Source organism: Rana temporaria, chromosome 1, assembly GCF_905171775.1.
Source record: "Rana temporaria chromosome 1, aRanTem1.1, whole genome shotgun sequence".
Taxonomy (NCBI): Eukaryota; Metazoa; Chordata; class Amphibia; order Anura; family Ranidae; genus Rana; species Rana temporaria.
Window position 1 is genome coordinate 346360883 of NC_053489.1, and position 18452 is coordinate 346379334.

Here is an 18452-nt window from a genome sequence, read left to right on the forward strand (position 1 = left end):
GAAGAACAGCACAGGTGGGACCAGAGGACAGCACAGGAGGGGGGGACTGAAGAACAGCACAGGTGGGACCAGAGGACAGCACAGGAGGGGGGGGGCTGAAGAACAGCACAGGTGGGACCAGAGGACAGCACAGGAGGGGGGGGCTGAAGAACAGCACAGGTGGGACCAGAGGACAGCACAGGAGGGGGGGGACTGAAGAACAGCACAGGTGGGACCAGAGGACAGCACAGGAGGGGGGACTGAAGAACAGCACAGGAGGGGGGACTGAAGAACAGCACAGGAGGGGGGGACTGAAGAACGGCACAGGTGGGACCAGAGGACAGCACAGGAGGGACCAGAGGACAGCAGGGGGTTGGAGAATAGGGGGTGAGGTGGGAGAGAGCAGAGAAGTTACTGGGGAAGATCAGCCAGGAGAGTGTTGAGGGACCTGTGGGCAGCAGAAGGAAACTGGATAAGAGGGGTGGCATATAGAGAAACTGATGCCCCCCCCCCCCATGTTCTTCTTGCAGCCACTGAATGCCCGCTTTTCCTCCTTTACCTCCTGCAGGCATTCAGTGGCTGCAAGAAGAACATGGAGGGCATCAGTTCCTCTATATGCCACCCCTCCTATCCAGGTTTAGAGGGAAGCTGCATGGACCCCCTGGAGTATGAGGCTGGGTTGCAATGGCGCCCCCTGTAGTTACACCGCTGCAGTGGAGTAACTAAAACATTTCTGGCAGTTTGAAGGAGCAATGAATGGAATGCTGGCAGGACTCTGAGGTTGTGATAGTCGCTGATGAGCCACTCCTGAGAGGATTGCTTGGTATACAGAGGGGGTAACAAGACTAGAAGGTGAAAAGGTGGCAGAACATGAAAGGCTGAGGGTGAAGGAGGAGGGGGGGGGGGCTGCTGCAGTGAGAGGCAAACAAGTAGTGGGAGAGAAGAGACAGGGAGCAGCCGGACAGGACTGGGTGTGAGGAGTTATCATGTGTGCAGGAAACATCTTCAGCTCTGAGGAGTTCATGCTGGGACCTGTAGTTCTTCACTTTTGGGGGGGGGGGGGGAGTCACATCCCCAAAAGTGAAGGATTACAAGTCCCAGCATGAACCCTGCCCTGATATCTAAGGAAGTTTCCTCCTTCCATCCAGGGTGTCATGTGTCAGTGTCTCTCCTGCCGACCCTTATCTGGAGCAAGCCTCTGAGTGTACTGTGCAGAGTGCAGACACACACTCCAGTGTCTTACTGAACTCTGACTGCTGAGGGAGAGCCGACAGGATTATAACACCGATGGATCTTCAATGCTGGTCAGTGCTTTGCAATGTTACTTGCCTTAGTTTGTACACTGCAGTCTGTCTCAGAGTCTGATGTTTCTTCTGGCTGCCTGGCTGGACTCCAGAGCATACACGAGGAGGTGGGTGGAGCTGAACAGAAGGCGCGGAGGAGGAAGTTAAACTCTCATCTGCTGCTATAGGTCTCTCCCTCTCTCCTGCTCTGACGTCACTGGTTGCTACACGCCAAGCGGGAGGCAGGAGGTAGCAACCAGTTTGGGCACTGAGCCAGGGGCGGTGAATAAAGAAAAAGGGGTCTCACTCTCTGTCAGCTAGGGGTCCACCACAGGCTGAGACAGAGAGGATGTATGCAAAGGCTATTTTAGGGGGCATTAGATCGGCCCAGGCCAATTCCGGGACTCTGTATTGTCCCGTAATGAGGGTGTCCGGGACACGGGACACAAGTATTAATTAAGGGACAGTCCCGGGCAATCCGGGACACGTGGTCACCCTAACTGCGGCAGGTCGGCTCATTCCCGCAAATCGCAGTAGGTGTATGTTGACTCCTTTGAGAGCTATAGCAGACACATTGGGGAGTCAATGTCCGTCGGCCACCCGTGATCGCTCCACAGAGAGCCAGAACAGGGATCTGTCAATGTAAACAAACAGATCCCCGTTCTGTCAGGAGAGTAGAGAGATCTGCTGTTCCTAATGATCAGGAACAGCGATCTCTCAGTCAGTCCCCTCCCCCCACAGTTAGAAACACCTCCCAGGAAACACATTTAACCCTTTGATCACCCCCTAGTGTTAACCCCTTCCCTGCCATTTATACAGTAACCAGTGCATTTTTATAGCACTGATCGCTGTATAAATGTCACTGGTCCCAAAAAAGTGTCCGAACTGTCAATGTCGCAGTCCCGCTAAAAATCACTGATTACTAGTAAAAAAAGAATGAATAAAAATGCCATAAATCTAAAACCTATTTTGTAGACGCTATAACTTTTGCGCAAACCAATCAATATACGCTTATTACGATTTTTTTTTTGTTTTTGTACCAAAAATATGTAGGAGAATACATATTGGCCTAAACTGATGAAATTTTCCTAAAAACGTTTTATAGCGCAAAAAATAAAAACCGCAGAGGTGATCAAATACCACCAAAAGAAAGCTCTATTTGTGGGGGAAAAAAGCACATCAATTTTGTTTGGGTACAGCATCGCAGGACCGCGCAATTGTCCATTAAATCGACGCAGTGCCGTATAGCAAAAAAATGCCTGGTCATTAAGGGGGTAAATCCTTCCGGTCCTTAAGTGGTTAAATGAATTTTGGTGAAAGCAAACACAATTTAATCCCCAAGTTTTGGTAAACTATGATGAGTAAATAGTTACCAAACGTGTAATGCTTTAAAACAGCGTATAAGCGTGGAATGGCGACACACTACAGTACAATAAATTATCCATAGGAGTTAAACAGAAGGCCTTGGAACTAGAATTATTGCTCTCACTGTGCCGTGTGCGGTGATACCTCACAGATGTGGTGTGATCACTGTTTACATATGCATGTGGGACCTACATGCCTGTTCACATCTTTATGTGATGGGGGCGCTTAACCAATTCCTTACTGGGCACTTAAACCCCCTTCCTGCCCAGACCAATTTTCAGCTTTTAGCGCTGACGCATTTTGAATGACAATTGCGCGGTCATGCTATACTGTACCCAAATTATATTTTTATCATTTTTTCCCCACAAACAGAGCTTTCTTTTGGTGGTATATGATCATCTTGGCAGTTTTAATTTTTTGTGCTATAAACAAAAAAAGACAGAACATTTTGAAAAAAACACAATATTTTTTTACTTTTTGTTAATAATATCCTAATCTTTTTTAAAAAAAACATTTTTTTTTCTCAATTTAGGCCTATACGTAATCTTCTACGTATTTTTGGTAAAAAAAAATTGCAATAAGCCTATGTTGATTGGTTTGAGCAAAAGTTATAGCGCCTTTTTCTGCGATTTTTGTCAGGCCTGCGATATTGCGGCGGACATATCGGACACTTTTGACACTATTTTGGGACCATTCACATTTATACAGCGAACAGTGCTATAAATATGCACTGTTTACTGTAGAAATGTGACTGGCAGGGAAGGGGTTAACACTAGGGGGCGAGGAGGGGGTTAAATGTATTCCCCGGGAGTGATTCTTACTGTGGGGGGAGGTGACCGATCTGTGTACAAGGGACCCAGCATCGGTCTCCTCTCTCCCTGACAGGACGTGGAGCTCTGTGTTTACACACAGAGCTCCACGTCTTTGCTCTGTCACTGCCGATCGCGGGTACCTGGGGGACATTGCGGCCACCAGGCACGCGCATCGGCATCATGTGACACGCCGGGCACAGTTTTTCCCCACTGTGCGCCCTCGGCGGCGCACACAGGGAATGTAAATAGCAGGACGTCCAGGACGCACATATAAACCAGTGGCGGCTGGTTCTCAACATTTTTAGGGGGGCGCAAGCAAACTGAAAAAAAAAAACATCAATTGCAGCCGCTGTGCCCATCATTTGCAGCCACTGTGCCATCAAACACCACCACTGTTCCTATCAAATGCCACCACTGTGCCCATTAAATGCTGCCACTGTGCCCATCAAACTGTGCCATCAAATGCCGCCTGTGTCCATCAAAGGCTGCCACTGTGCCCATTTAAATGCTGCCACTGTGCCATCAAATGCCACTACTGTGCCATCAAATGCCGCCCCTGTGCCCAAACTCTGCCACTGTGCCCATTAAATGCTGCCAGTGTGCCCATCAAATGCCGGTGTGCCCAATAAATGCTGCCAGTGTGCCATCAAATGCCACCACTGTGAATCCCCCGCCCGCTCGCCCGGCACTTACCCTGTCTCCTGGGGAAGCGGGTGACGGCCACGAGTGGGGTCCTCCATGCGTTTCCTGCCGTCCTCATTTCCCGTCCTCTCCTCCTGATAGGCGTCCAATAGCCGCGCCTTTCGTTTTAGCCAATCAGATGACGGGTAACAGACCCGCACACCTTATTGGTGGAGAGGTGGTTCTGTGTTAGAAAGGCAAATTAATATTCACTTTCCTAACACCCCTGGGTGGACTGTGAGCGCCCAGCATGGCGCTCGCAGTTCACCTATTTCGAAGCCTATTAGAGACTATAGTCCGGATTCAGATACATTGGCGCATATTTATGCCGGCGTAGCGTACCTTATTTACACTACGCCGGACCAGCGCGGAGAGGCATGTACTGTATTCAGAAAGCTATTACTCACCAAGATGCGCCAGCATAACGTATTTTCGACGGCGTAGGGCAGCGTAAGTGTAAGTGGTGGTCACCCCATGCAAATCATGGTCCGACCGTGTCGCAGTGGTTTACGTTGGGCGTATCTTAAACGGCGCATGCGCTGTGACATGGACGGATTGACTGCACCCATCTGCGCATGCTCACAACTACTCCCGGCGTAACCCCTAAGATACGCCGGCCCAACGCCTACGCCCAGTGCATAAATACGCCCAGACATATGCCCGTCAAGTGCAAAAGTACACAAGCATTTTTTTTACTGCTAGTACTTTTGTTATTTTCTTGAGGGGTGACTGCTAAGGGTCGGAGGAAGCTCAATTTCACCCCTGAGGAGAAGGCTCTTATTATCGAGGGCCTCAATAAGTATGGGGCACTGACTGGCACTACCAGCAAGGTGGAAAAAGATCGGATCCTGCTGGAGATAACCACACAGGTGAATGCCATTGGCGTGGAGGCTAGGACCCCCAGGGATAAAACAAAAAAGATTAACGATCTGCGGCGTCTTGTTAAAGATAAGCTGGCCAAGATCCGGAGGCATGCCAGTGGCATAGGAGGTGGACCAGCCACCAACATTACCCTCACTCCTGATGAGCTGGTCATTGCCCGATGCCTGGAGAGGGAGCAGGTTGAGGGCCTGGAGGGATTTGATTCGGTTGATCAGCCCTTGAGGACAGGTAAGTGTGTTTTATCTTCTCTCCGGTGTGTAGCATGTGAGGGGGGGCAAGGGAACATGTGACAAGTGTGTGGGTCCACCAACATGTGAATGTTTTGTGTCATCCACAGATGTCCAGGAGGGAGCTGGGCCGTCGTCGGCTGCTGGGCGACCGACGCCATCCCTGGCCGAGAGTGCCCCCACCTCACCTGTAGAGGAAGTGGAGGAGGAGCAGGTCATTTTGGAGGAAGGGTTTTTCATAGTGGAGGAGACCCCCATACCTGTACCCTCCCAAACCTCCTCCCCCATCAGGGATAGCCCCTCAAGGGCCACCCCATCCAGCCTGCCCCAAGCCTCTCTTGCCCCAAGGAAGGCTACACGAAAGACAAGGGGTGTTCCGGAGGCATTGGAGGAGAATTTGGCGAGGGACCAGGCCCGCCAAACCCACCATCTGGCTGCCTTAGTGGGGGACCTGCACCATGTGGCAGAGAGCCTGGCCTCCTCGGCTCAGACCCAGGCTGCCTGTACCGTAGCTGTGCAGCAGGCCCTCACCCAGCAGGCGGGTCAGAATTTGGCCATCAATGACAGCCTGCAGGATGTGAGTGGCAATTGCACAGGTATTGTCACGTGTCTGGGGGAGCTGCAGGCCACCACATCAGGCCTTGTAACGGAGGTCCGGAGCCTGGCAGAGGCAGTCCAGGCCAATACGGCTGCCATGCAGGTGGAGGGGAGGAGCCTGGCAGCTGCCATACAAGAGGAGGGAGGCAGACACGGCGCCACCTGCACAACACCACCACCCGCCAGCTGCGGATGCAGGCGGTGACAAATTCTTACCTCCACCGCATTGCCCTGGCATTGGAGGGCAGCCAGGCAGCCAGGAAGAGACCGGGGGATGTACCTCCACCAGACAACCCCCCCACCTGAGGCTCCCCCCAGGCGACTGTGGCCCAGGAGCCTAGGCACCACTCGCAGCCCACTACAGGGCAGATGATTTATTTTTTGCTTTTCTTTTATGCTCAAATGATGAGTTTTTTGTTTTATTTGTTTACTCATAATCTGAGTGAAAATAATAAAAACACTCATCACCTGAGTTTTTTTTTTGTATAATCCCTGCTCACTGGGAGTAGTGCAGGCTACAGTGTGACTGGTGAGTGAATGTGGGGGTGACACTCCTGCCAGTAAGGTTTGTCACCCTGGGTAGTCGGGGAGAAATTATCCCCACGACCGTGTGAATGTGGTATGAATGGACAGCAACATAATTGGAGCCTTGGCGTGGCGTTGCTGCTCCCAAATCCTGCATGGTGGACTTGGGCTAATCCAATGTGATGTGGATGTGGTGTGTGTGAGCTAGGGACCACAGTGGTGTGCATGCGTGCATTCTCCTTGTGCCATGATGAATGTGTTTGTTTAACGTGCAAAGATGCGTTCCACGAGACAACTCCTGACTGCTCTTCCCTCAGCAGAGGGGGTAGCCTCGGGCAGGGGGTGACTGCGTGGTTCGGGGGTCAGGTCATCACGTATGTCAATCTCCAGGCCCTTTCTCATGGTGTAGTTGTGCAAAATGCAACATGCACCGATGATCTGGCACACAAAGTTTGGGGAATACAACAGGGTCCCCCCGGACTTATCCAGGCATCGGAAACGGGACTTCAGGATGCCAAATGTGCGTTCCACCACTGCACGGGTAGGTATGTGTGCATCATTGTATTTTCTCTCTCCTCTGGTTTGGGGATTCCGGTATGGAGTCATAAGATGGGGTACAAGTGCATATGCAACGTCACCTGGAAGGGAAAAGACAGGAGGATGTTAGTCGTTCATGTGCCCCTCGTGATGTCTGCATCATGGGGTCGGACAGTCATGCCCGACACCCATGTCACTCGCCAACCAGCCAGCTGTCCCCATACACGTTCTGTTCGAATTCTGTTGGGACGGTGCTTTGACGGTATATGTAGCTGTCGTGGCTGGCCCCTGGGTGTTTTGCACGGATGTGCCATATGAGGCATTGGGCATCGGCTATCACCTGTACGTTGATGGAATGCCAAAGCTTACGATTGCAGTATATGTGCTCTGTGGCACGGGGGGGCCGTAGTGCCACATGTGTGCAATTAATGGCCCCCACGGTGCGTGGGAATCCTGCAATTCTGAAGAAATATGCCATTGCCTTCTGACGCAGGTGCTCATGGGTGGGTTTGATGAAGTGATGGGACATGCGTCTGAGGATTGCGGGGACAACCTGGTGCACACATCTGCTCATGGTGGATTGTGACATCCCAGCCACTACTCCACTTGTTCTTTGAAAAGATCCACTTGCAAGGAAATGCAGTGTTGCCAGTACCTTGACCAGTGGCTGCACTGCATGTACGTGGTGTGTCTTGCTGGTGATGTCATCATGCAGGGTTGTGGCTAATTCCAGGATGGCATCAGGGCTGAATCTGAAGATGCAATACACCTCTGATTCACCCATGCCAAAGACGTCAATGCGTGTGCGGAATATCGTCTCCCGTGCCCTCCTACATGCCCGTAGACACAGTAGTGCTATGACCACGGCTTCCCCTGGCATGTTGGCATACAGATGTGTTGTCCTGCAAGTGTTGTTGCTCAGCTCATCTGTAACGGTGCTGCTGTAGCTGCTCTCCAGCTGACCTGTGCAAATCTGGTGCAAAGTTACCCCTGCTTTATGAGGGGTAACTTTACGCCGGACATTCCACTTACGCGCACCGCGCGTAGCCTGTGCCGGCCAAACGTACGTTTCTGAATCGGCGTATCTCACTCATTTGCATATTTGAATACAAAATCAATGGGAGCGGCAGATGCGTCCAGCGTAAATATGCGCCTACGATACGCCGGCGTAAGAAATTTACGTCGGTCGGAAGAAGCCTATTTTCCGGCGTATCTTGTTCTGGGTACGGGGCAAAGATACGACGGCGCATATTTACACTTACGCGGCGTATATCGAGATACGTCGGCGTAAGTGCTTTCTGAATCCAATGGCTCTAATCAGGTGCTTCAGAAACACCCCCCGCTGCTGTAATTCAGGTGCCCTAAAAGGGGTCGGACACCTAAATATGGGGGTGGCAATGGTGGCCACTTCCCCCAGCAGCCAATCAGGGTACTTCCCCCAGCAGCCAATCAGAGTGGTTCCCTTGTTGGGCATGCTGGGAGGGGGTATATCTGTGGCAGCCGCCATTAGCTGTTCTGTTCTGTGCGGGGCCCGAGTTCCAGGTGCGGCATCCACCTTCAGGGTGCGCGCATCCATGGGCCCCGCCACCGTGTCCTATTTGACCAAAGCTGCACACCATGCAGAGTTTCACTCTGACATTGAGAGGGGCCCCAGAGACTTGCTGGGTCCCAGACCGTCACTGAGAGGATCCTAAGCTGGGAGCTGTACGGTGGAGGAACGGCTCGGGGAGAACCTAGAGATAGAGGTTGTCCGGGAGGCCTAGACGAACCATCGAGGATCCGGTCATCACGTTGCATGACAGGTACACTAAAGCTGTCAATTGGTGACCCTTATTTGAACTAACTGGGAGGATTAACTCTATTCAATCCCTTATACCTAAAATCTTTAAGCCTGTGGCAGGGGCCTGTTCCTCCCAGTGATTTGCAAGTGACACTCCGGCTGCCAGGCCCGTGGTAACCGCCTGTCCGGGGCACTTTACCCACTCTAGCTGGAGTGGCGTCAAGTTGAGCTAAGTTATTGCCGAGAGTAGGCTTGCTTTCCTTCATATCCAAGGCCTGATACTAAAGTTCTCTCCTTACTCATTAACCTTTCTCTATTGTGTGCCATGTTGATGTTGGCCGTGTTGGGCCTTGGATTAAAGCATTGGAAACTTATTTGATGTCTGGACACTCGCTCTTTATCCACAGTCACAAGTATCACCCCTAGACAAAATTAAGAGGGCAACTTAATACGCCGATCCCAAACTAATCAGCGGCTCCTTCGGGGGTGAGCGCTAAACAAGTTTGAGAAGAAAATCCACAATTTTGTTGTCGGAATGTCCGATTGTCTGTACGCAGCATTAGAGTCAACACCCAGGCGTACTACAAATTACTTTTAGCACTTAAAAAATATAACGTAATTCACTTTAAGAAGCACTCGGATGTATGGATCATGCATCCTAAAGCATCTACATCACTAAAAGACTTGTGCGCTCATTCTTAACTACCACTAGGTACAGTAGCCTGTTGGTATCACTTATTCATTGCAGAGATTTATGCTGATTTAATTTCCTGATTGGTTTGTCTCGCTAGAATACATTGATTTACTTGACGACATCTTGTTTTCTCTTTTGTTCACGTTAGAATATACCTGTTCACAGTTTGCTCCCCTAGGGGTGAATAGGTTTATTCTTGGAGGTTGACTAGCTAGAAACTGAAATTAAAGATATGAATTTGAAGGATTATTCAGGATTATTATACTGATTTATTGTATTTTTCAAAAATGCATTCGCTATACTATGTAACTGTAATACTTTTCTTAATGTCTTTATTTGTTATTTTATGTTCTGATAACTAATAAAAATTGAATGTTAAAAAAAAAAGAGGCATTTTTCGAATGTTCTCCTTGGTACTCCGACCCAAAAATAAAAAAGATGCAGTTTCTGTAGCAGAAATGGAATAAAACATGACACCCATTTTATCTGTCCGTCCAGGCCTGGCCAACCTGATCTCTGCATCAAGGACTGCTTATGTTGCTACCACACACTAGTGAAATATTAGTCTAGAGTACAAAATTCTGCACAAGAAGGGTCTTGAAAGGTGTTAGGTAGTTAGGAAACTGGCTATTACATTTCGAGATCAAGGGCTGGATTAATTGTTCTAAAACGTTACAAATAAGATAAAAAAACAAAACAACTAAAATAGTAAAAAAAAGTTGTTGTTTTATTGATTTCATGTTATATAGTTACTGTGTTATATTGTTAACCGTTGTTGTTTTGTTTGCATGAATGCCAATCAGCTGTAGCACTGATCTGCTTATTCTGACAGCATCATGGTGCTGCTTTCAGAATACATACGTCAGTGCCTGAAATGCTGCATTACGAGATTTCTCATCCACAGGTTAAAAAAAAAACGTGTATGCCCAAGCATGAGGGGCCTGGGGTGATCAGTAGGTAGATCACTCCTATGCTTTGGCATATCATTTTTTCACTTTTTTCTGGCAGAGATTTCTTCACCCACATTGATCGATGTGAATGGAGGAACCTACAGGCTGAACAAAAAAAGAAGAGTACATGTATGCCCAAAATTAGAACAGTGGGTGATGCAGAAGATTCTATTGGTGGGCATACCATACACTTTTTCTGTGAGAGATTTTCTTCATCTACAAGGTTTTGGATTCTTCATTATATTTTGGAAAATTAAGCAAGGAAAGGAAAATAGATTGTTTTTTTCAGGTTCAAAAACCTTGTGACAAAAAATGAGATCTGAAAAATACTCACTACGCCTTTTATCAAATACCTTGGGATGTCTACTTTCCAAAAAAGGGTCATGAGGGGGGGGGGGGGGGGGATGTATTTGTACTATCCTGGCATTTCAGGACCATTTTTCTCAGCAGGAAAAAAACGAAGTTTTTCCCGACGTGATTCCTCTTCAGCCTGACTTGCATACAGACGTTCATGCAAAAAAACATCTGACCAAAGCACGGTGATGTACAATACATATGACGGGACTATAAAGGGGAAGTTCCTTTCAAATGGCGCCACCCTTTGGGCTGCATACGTGATTCTGAGCATGCACTTTCTTTTTCCCCTCGGAAAAGCATACACACAACTGTTTTTCGTGACGAGAAAAAGACTGACGGAAAACACGACGAGAAAAAAGAGAGCTGGTTTCAATTTTTTTGCAGGCAGTTTTTTCGTCGAGAAAACTGCTTGGAAGCATACACACGACCGATTTCCACGACCAATATAAAAAATGTCAGTTTTCTCGTCGTGAAAACCGGTCGTGTGTACAAGGCATGAAGGTTATCATTGTTTTTGGGGGTTTTGGGCCCTCATGCATGGCTAGGCTAGGCTCTCACACATGTGGTATCCCCATACTCAGGAGAATTAGCAGAATGTGTTTTGGAGTGTAATTCCACATATACCAATGGCATGTGTGAGAAAAATCTCATTAAACTGACAATTTTGTGTATAAAAAGTTTAGCACTTTTTGCTGTGAAAATGACTATGGTCCCAAAAATGTGTCAAAATTGTCCGATGTGTCCGCCATAATATCGCAGTCACGAAAAAAATCGCTGATCGCCGCCATTAGTAGTAAAAAAAAAAAGAATTAATAAAAATGCAACAAAACTATCCCCTATTTTGTAAACGCTATATTACGATTTTTTTTACCAAAAATAGGTAGAAGAATACGTATCGGCCTAAACTGAGGGAAAAAAAATGTTTTTTTTATATATTTTTGGGGGATATTTATTATAGCAAAAAGTAAAAAATATTGCATTTTTTTAAAAAAATTTCGCTCTATTTTTGTTTATAGCGCAAAAAATAAAAACCGCAGAGGTGATCAAATAAAATCAAAAGAAAGCTCTAGTTGTGGGAAAAAAAGCCACCCCCCCCCCCCCCATTATCTCTGTTTCATAAACTGTTTATGGGCTGTGATCAGTGGTGATCCTTGGGATCACCGCTCTTCACTGCTTCATAAACGGACACCCAATTTTGTTTGGGAGCCACGTCCCACGACCGCGCAATTGTCAGTTAAAGCGACGCAGTGCCGAATCGCAAAAAGGGGCCTGGTCCTTTACCTGCATTTTGGTCAGGGTCTTAAGTGGTTAAGTTACAACTTCAAGGACATTTTTCGGCTGCATTCAATAGGATTGTCCAGTAGGGGGATTCATCCATCCTTGCTGTTTAGCATGAATGGAGAAATTTTGCCTACTGCCTGGCTTAAGTGGTTTATGTTGGAAACCTAATATTGTTGAAGTGTAGGCAACTTGTGTGTAAGTACCTAAAGTGCCTTGAAAAAGTATTCATACTGCTTGAAGTTTTCCACATGTTGTCATGTTACAACCAAAAACGTAAATGTATTTTATTGGGATTTTATGTGATAGACCAACACAGTGACACATAATTGTGAAGTGGATGGAAAATGATAAATGGTTTTCATTTTTTTTACAATGTGAAAAGTGTGGCATGCATTTGTATTCAGCCCCCTGAGTCAATACTTTGTAGAACCACCTTTCAATTACAGCTGTAAGCATGGGCATCCGCTCCATAGGACAAGGGAGGGCGTTTGCACCCCCCTAGAAACCAGTGCTGTGATTCTCGGGAGGAAAACAGCGGGCAGGAAGCAAGGCGGCGGCGCAGCAAATTCAATTAGAGCCGCTTTCTCTCTCTTCTAGCTTCAGCTGACAGAAAGGCCGCGGCTCTCCTCTCCCTGTCACAGCGCCGCTGCCAAGTTCTCTGGTAAATGGAGCAGCGGTGCTGTGACAGAGAGAGGAGAGCCGCGGCCTGTGCCTGTATATCTCCCCTGATCGCCCCCTCCCCCTTTCTGTCAGCTGAATCTGGAGGAGAGAGAGAGAGTGTCTCTAATTGAATTTGCCGCGCCGCTGCCTTGCTTTCTGCCTGCTGTTTTCCTCCTCATGATTGGCCACAGCAGAGGGCCAATCAGAAGACTCTGGGGACTGGGGGCATCATGGGAAATGTAGTCCCTTAAAGCGGGGGTTCACCCTATCGACGGGAAAAAAAAAAAAAAATTTATTTTACCTTAAAATCAGGCATTGTAGCGCGAGCTACAGTATGCCTGTCCCGCATTTTTTACCCCCGTACTCACCTTGTAGTCGTCCATCGAAGATACCGGGGAATGGGCGTGCCTATGGAGACTGAGGATGATTGACGGCCGGCTCTGGCGCGTCACGCTTCTCCGGAAATAGCCGAAATAGGCTTGGTCTTCACGACGCGTGCGCATAGCCTGTGCGCAGGCGCTGTGAAGAGCCGAGACCTACTCCGGCTGTCTTCGGGGAGAGTGACGTGCCAGGGCCGGCCGTCAATCATCCTCCCTCTCCATAGGCACGCCCATTCCCCGCGGGAGCCGAAATCTACGATGGACGACTACAAGGTGAGTACGGGGTTAAAAAAATCGGGACAGGCATACTGTAGCTCGCGCTACAATGCCTGTCTCGATGGTAAAATGTGTCGGGGGGGGTGAACTACCGCTTTAAGAGTGGCGGCCCCAGCGTGTCCACAGACACCATGCTACAGCCCCCAGCATGCAAGCACTCTGCTGGGGGGGGTTTTACAAGAGGAGAAAATAAAATACTGTGCTCATGCTGGGGGAAGCCAGAGAGAGCCACGCTGTACCCGCACCAACCAGAGAGCCACGCTGTACCCGCACCAACCAGAGAGCCACGCTGTACATGCACCAACCAGAGAGACACGCTATACCCGCACCAACCAGAGAGCCATGCTGCACCCGCACGACCAGAGAGGGAGCCCCGCTGTACCCGCACGACCAGAGAGGGAGCCCCGCTGTACCCGCACCACCAGAGAGGGAGCCCCGCTGTACCCGCACCACCAGAGAGGGAGCCACACTGTACCCGCACGACCAGAGAGGGAGCCACGCTGTACCCGCATGACCACAGAGGGAGCCACACTGTACCCGCACCACCAGGGAGGGAGAAAGACAGAGCCACTGCCAGGGTACAGGCATGCTACACTACTGACTAGAGTCACCCCAGGCAACCCAGAGTGAGTGAACGCCCAGCCAGAGGGATCACTGTTGCGGTTTCACCAGGTCTGGTAAGAGGGCCTGTTGGCCATTATCCATTACTTATCCTAGGGACTGAGCCATTAGGGAGTGTCTAATTGATATCCTCCCATCTATGCTGGGGGCAATTATTGCAGAAAATGACACCAAATGCTGGGAGTTTTTATTGCGGAAACTGACACCAGTGCTGAGGGTCATTATTATGTACACTGGTACAGATGCTGAAGTTTTAATTCTAGAAATCTGAACCGATGTGGGGGGTTATTATTGTTGCTACTGTCACCAATGCTGCCGATTTTTTTTAGCGGAAACTGACAGCAAAGCTGGGGATTGTTATTGCAGAAACTGGCACTGATCCTGGGGGTTGCTATTTTCTTGGGAGGGGGGGGGGGACTCCATTTATTATGATATTGTTATTCAAAGTTGCTAGTTGCTTGATAGTTGCATCAGGTTTCTCAAACCTTTGCATGCCTGAGCTTTATGTGATAATGACTAAGGCCCCATACACACGGGAGGATTTATCCGCGGATACGGTCCAGCGGACCGTTTCCGCGGATAAATCCTCTCGAGGATTTCAGCAGATTTTAATGCGATGGAGTGTACTCACCATCGCATTGAAATCCGCGCCGAAATCCTCTGGCGATGACGTGTCGCGCCGTCGCCGTGATTATGACGCGGCGACGTGCGCGACGCTGTCATATAAGGAATTCCACGCATGCGTCGAATCATTACGACGCATGCGGGGGATCCCTTCGGACGGATGGATCCGGTGAGTCTATACAGACCAGCGGATCCATCCGTTGGGATGGATTCCAGCAGATGGATTTGCTTGGGATGTCAGCAAATATTCGATCTGCTGGAATCCATCCCAGGGGAGAAATATCCGCGGAAACAGATCCGCTGGAGTGTACACACCATAGGATCTATCCGCTGAAACCCATTTGCTGGGATTTTTCAGCGGATGGATTCTATCGTGTGTACGGTGCCTAAGCCCCTCCCCTTCATGACACTGTCAAAAATGGACCAAGCATGGATGACCTTAAAATGATGCCCCCCCTAAAAAAAGTTCAGCGGACGCCCATGGCTGCAAGTGTTTTTGGGTATGTCTCTACCAGCTTTGCATATCTAGAGAGTGCCATTTTGGCCCATTCGTCTCTGCAAAATAGCTCAAGATCTGCCAGATTGGATGGAGAGCGTCTGTGAACAGCAATTTTCAAGTCTTGCCACAGATTCTCAATTGGATTTAGGTCTGGACTGGGCTATTCTAACACATGAATATGCTTTGATCCAGTGGAGGGGGCAATCGCCAGCTCTGTGATGTCCGTGGGATGTCCCTCCAGCTAGCAGTTCCCTTCCCAAGCTGTACAGTGGAGAGGGGAGGAGCCTTTGATCCAGGCAGACACCAGTTTCAGTGCACAAGTAAGTCACTCTGCTTGTACACTCTTACCGATACCTCCCCTCTCCACTTTATAGACTCGGGAAGAGAACTGCTAGCCGGGGGGACATCCCACAGACACTACAGGGAAGCAGTGTGTACAGAACAGTGCGTGAAGTCATATCTAATCAGTGTGTCCTACTGTAACAATACCTCATCTTATCACACTGTCCCCGACCTGTCACACTGCTCTCCAACCTGTCACACTGCCCCTCCCCAACTGTCACTCTTCTCTCCCCGCCTGTGACTCTTCTTGCCACTCTTCCATAAAGGCCAGATTTGTGGAGTGCACGACTAATAGTTGTCCTGTGGACAGATTCCTCCACCTGAGCTGTGGATCTCTGCAGCTCCTCCAGCGTTACCATGAGCCTCTTGGCTACTGCTCTGATTAATGCTCTCCTTGACCGGCCTGTCAGTTTAGGTGGACGCCCATGTCTTGTTAGGTCTTGTTAGGTTTGCTGATGTGCCATACTCTTTCCATTTTTGGATGATGGATTGAACAGTCCTCCATGAGATGTTCAAAGCTTGGGATATTTTTCATAACCTAACCTAACATGGCCACAACTTTATCCGTGACCTGTATTTACTGTATACTGAGATTACATTACTCTATTTACTAATTAGGGGACTTCTGCAGGCAATTGGTTGCACTAGATTTTATTAGGGGTATCAGAGTAAAGGTGGCTGAATACAAATGCACCCCACACTTTTCAGATATTTGTAAAAAAAATTGAAAATTGTTTATCTTTTTCTTTCGGGGCCCCCGAGACGACGTGACCTATCACGAAACGCGTAGGGCGGAACGAGCGGCTTGCTGTCGTCATCACCCTCATCTGCTCGGTTTCCCATACGGACGGGTTTTCCTGTTTGCGTCCGGCCGGCGCTGCAGGTTTAAGGCTGTTCTTACACTTACGAAATGTGAGTTTTTTTTATATTTTAATAAAAGTCATTGGTTTTACACTATTGAGGCATCTGCTTTTTTTGCATGATACCATACCAATTGACGTTTATGCTGAGGACTTTGTCGTATCACCACATCGTATCATCGCTATGGATGCAATGCTCTGTCGTATCTGCTGGTTGTAACACCTATGCTGGTTTTGGAGTCTGACGTATGAGGAGCTTGTCGTATCATCACATCGTATCACCGTTATGGATGCAGTGTTCAGTCGTGTCTGCTGGGTTTAACACTTATGCTGGTTTTGGTCCTATACTACAAGGGACCTTTGGCTCTGGTAAGAAGTCTCACTTACACTAGGGTGGTGGTATTCACTTAATGTTGCGGATCTTGAGAAGATAGAGCAGCTGTCAACTTGATCATCACTGGGTGTTTCCTCATATTGAATCATATGGACTCTTTTTCCTTTTCAATTCACTGTGTGTTTTAGGTTTAGCCCAATGCAGGGCTCATAGTTCATGTTTTGTTCACTACAATGTATGATTCTTATTTGTTTTTTTGCATATATGTCTACATTATGGCCTATTTCATGATTTGTTAATTTGTTTGTGTATTGTTTATCCAAACAGGTATTTTAACTTAATTCATGATTCACGTTTATTCATATAATTATGGTCACCTTTTTCGCAAAGGTTTGCTTTGATATTAGCGCAACTATATATATTTTTTCAATACAGTACAGTAATCAGTGCTAATACTATACACTGTCGCTGTACTAATGACACTGCTAGGAAGGGGTTACCACCTAGGGGCGACCAGGGGTTAAATCTGTGCCTAACAATGTTTACTGGGTGTGTTATGTGCTGCTTTTACTAAGCGATCATTTTCTTCCAGCAAGATCGCCTGTCAGTGTTTGGAGCTCTGTGTTATTTACAACATAGAGCTCCCTTCTCTGATTGATGAAGCTAATCAGCGGATGACAGCGATCAATCATTGGCCGGCACCCGCTCATCAGCTTGTGCTGTAACAAATGATAGCACAGCCGGTGCAGCGCACCCCCTACCTGGAAGTGTATCAGATAATTGATCCAGCCCAGAGCGGCCACCCTGCAGCAGTATACCTGCGTGAGGCAGTCATAAAGTGGTTAGAATACACCCACAACCTAAGTAGTAAAGACTGGCACAGACAGTGTCTCTCATGTGTTCCAAACGTGGTGCAGCCTGCGCCAAAGTCATATACCTGTCTAGAATTTGTACTTGAATTTGGTGCATTATACGCCACACAAGCTCTGTGAGTGTGATCGCGGGTCCCACGGACTTGATGTGTGCGGGGATACCCTTAACCTTACCCCTACTCTTCCTAGTGACAGGACACTGATCACCGCTCCCTGTAATCGGGAGCGGTGATCAGTGTCGTGTCACACATAGCCCATCCCCCCTAAGGTTAGAACACATCCCTAGGACACACTTAACCCCTTTAGCGCCCCCTCCTGGTTAACCCCTTCACTGCCAGTCACATTTTACACTGTAATAAGTGCATATTTATAGCACTGATCGCTGTGTAAATGTGAATGGTCTCAAAATAGCGCCAAAAGTGTCCGCCATAATGTTGCAGTCACGATAAAAATCGCTGATCGCCGCCATTACTAGTATGGTAATAAAAATGCCATAAAACGATCCCCTACTTTGTAGACGCTATAACTTTTGAGCAAACCAATCAATAAATGCTTAATGTGATTTTTTTTTTACCAAAAATATGTAGAAGAATACCTAAACTAAGGAAATATTTTTTTATATATTTTTTCAGGATATTTATTATAGCAAAAAGTAAAAAATATACAGTACAGACCAAAAGTTTGGACACACCTTCTCATTCAAAGAGTTTTCTTTATTTTCATGACTATGAAAATTGTAGATTCACACTGAAGGCATCACAACTATGAATTAACACATGTGGAATTATACATAACAAAAAAGTGTGAAGAACCTAGAATATGAAATATATTTTCAGTTGTTTCAAAGTAGCCACCTTTTGCTTTAATTACTGCTTGGCACACTCTTGGCATTCTCTTGATGAGCTTCAAGAGGTAGTCACCTGGCGCAGCACCCCATCACTCTCCTTCTTGGTCAAATAGCCCTTACACAGCCTGGAGGTGTGTTTGGGGTCATTGTCCTGATGGATGAAATAGCATGCCGATGCAAGATACTG